Source organism: Dendrobates tinctorius, unplaced genomic scaffold, assembly GCF_039654945.1.
Source record: "Dendrobates tinctorius isolate UK_male_01 unplaced genomic scaffold, ASM3965494v1 ptg000664l, whole genome shotgun sequence".
In the NCBI taxonomy this organism is placed as follows: domain Eukaryota; kingdom Metazoa; phylum Chordata; class Amphibia; order Anura; family Dendrobatidae; genus Dendrobates; species Dendrobates tinctorius.
Window position 1 is genome coordinate 5001 of NW_027362313.1, and position 2500 is coordinate 7500.

The window sequence follows — 2500 nt, forward strand, 5'->3', positions numbered from 1 at the left end:
ACTTAGAGCGATTTTTGGATTTTTGATCAAAAATCGAATTTCCCCTTCTCCCACCGCTCTGGGGCGTCAATATGATGTGGGGACCCGAGGGAGAGTGCCTCCCATGAGGGTAGAATGTGTGGCTTTTGGGGGGAAAGTCGAATTATGGAGCAAAAACCAGTTTTTGGGACTTAGAAAAATTTCGAGATGTGTCAGACTTCCAGGAAGGGGGGAGTCTCAGGAGGTGTACCTAGGAGGCTTCCAGGGGCCTGGGTACACTTTTCAGAAAGTACCGTTGGGACTTAGAAAAATTTTCAGGATTTTTGGACTTAGAGCGATTTTTGGATTTTTGTGCAAAAATCAGATTTCCCCTTCTCCCACCGCTCTGGGGCGTCAATATGATGTGGGGACCCGAGGGAGAGTGCCTCCCATGAGGGTAGAATGTGTGGTTTTTTGGGGGAAAGTCGAATTATGGAAGAAATTGAGTTTTGAGGACAAAAAAGTGTTTTGAGGACAAAAAAGTTTCTTGAGGACAAAAAAGTTTCTCGAGGACAAAAAAGTGTTTTGAGGACAAAAAAGTTTCTTGAGGACAAAAAAGTGTTTTGCGAACAAAAAATGGAATTTTGTGATTTTGTGTAAAAATAAGTAAATTCCCCTACTTCCACCACAGGGGGGCTTCAGTATGTTGTAGGGCCCCCAGGGAGGGTCCCCCAACTGGGTTTAAAGTTTGTGGATCCTGGGCAGAAAGTTGAATTTTGGATGAAAAACCGAATTTTGGGACTTAGAAAAATTTCGAGCTGAGCAGTGACAGACTTCCAGGCAGGGGAGCCTCTCTGGAGGTGTACCGAAAACAGTTCCAGGAGCTGAGGTCATTTTCGAACATTTTTTGTTCGCTCAAATTTTTTTTGTTTTTGAGCTCTAAAAAGCTGTTATTATCAATTGGCTCAAAAATTTCAAGTGTCATGAGCTAGTACATGTTGGAGGAATACGTTTTAGGCAAAAAATTGCAAAAAAAAAAATCCAAGTGAAAAAGAACCGGAATGGGGAATTTCTGACTGCTGTAGCAGCCGCACAGTTCCAGGAGGTCGGATACATTTCCGACTTTGTCCCGCTCATTGAAGTACATTGTCCCGCAATGCAAATACATAGTAATGCGCACCTGCGGGAGAATATAGGAGAGAGTGGGCTCTCTCTACCCCGATGTATGGCGGTTGTTCCTATGGTTCTCTGGCTCGGGTAGGCGACTTAGAAGGTGGTCCCTCTTGTCGTGGAAGTTGCAAAATACGGCCGAGACTGAACTTCCACGGCTCCAGGAGGGACTTTTGCTGGTCGTGCGTCCCAAGTGAGAGAGGCGATCCTGGGGTACCTGAGCCTGACCAGACCCTCCCTCGGTGGTCCCTGGTCTTCTGAAGGGTGATGGCATTCAGGGGGGCAAATCTGGAGTCCGTGGCCGAGTTTGGGCTCTAGAAGGCGGACGCCCCTTCTGACCATGTCCCCTCAGAGCCGGCTGGATGGTTCATGGTCCGCGGCTTTGTCTGGCGGTCTGTGCCCAAGCCGGAGAAGCTGTCCTGGGGTACGTGAGCTTTGACCAGACCCTCCCTCGGCGGTCCCTGGTTCTCTGGAGGTGATGGCTGTCAGGGGGGCAAATCTGGAGTCCTCGTGGGAAGGAGGGCTCTTGAAGGCGGACGCCCCCTCTGACTATGTCCCCTCAGAGCAGGCTGGATGGTTCATGGTCCGCGGCTTTGTCTGGCGGTCCATGCCCAAGCCGGAGAAGCTATCCTGGGTACCTGAGCTTCGACCAGACCCTCCCTCGGTGGTCCCTGGTTCTCTGGAGGCGATGGCTGTTGTCAGGGGGGGGGGGGCAAATCTGGAGTCCTCGTGGGAAGGAGGGCTCTGGAAGGCGGACGCCCCCTCTGACTATGTCCCCTCAGAGCATGCTCGATGGTTCTCAGTCCCTGGCTTTGGCTTTTTGGCCATCCTGGGGTACATTCTTGCCAAAAAAAAAAACGACTAAGTGAAAAAGAACCGGAATGAGGAATTTTCTAGGTGCCGCATCCGCCCTACAGTGACTTGAGGCCGGGTACAGTTCCGACTTCGTCCCCTTAAAGTGGGGACGTTGTCCCGCAATGCAAATACATAGGAATGCGCACCTCTGGCAGAATGTACTTGAGAGAGTGTCGTCTCTCTACCCCGATAGAAAGCAGTTGTTTCTCTGGTTCCCCGACTTGGGTAGGCGACTTGGCATGTGGTCCCTCTCGTCTGGAAGTTGCGCACTCCGGCTGAGACCGAACTTCCACAGCTCCGAGAGGGACTTTTGCCGATCGTGCATCCCAAGCGAGAGAGGCAATGCTGGGGTACCCAAGCCTGACCAGACCCTCCCTCGGCGGTCCCTGGTTCTCTGGAGGTGATGGCTTTCGGGGGGCAAATCCGGAGTCCTCGTCCGAAAGGGGGGGCTCCGGAAGGCGGACGCCCCTCTCGTCCATGTCCTCTCAGAGCGGTCTTATCCTCCGATCGATCTGGC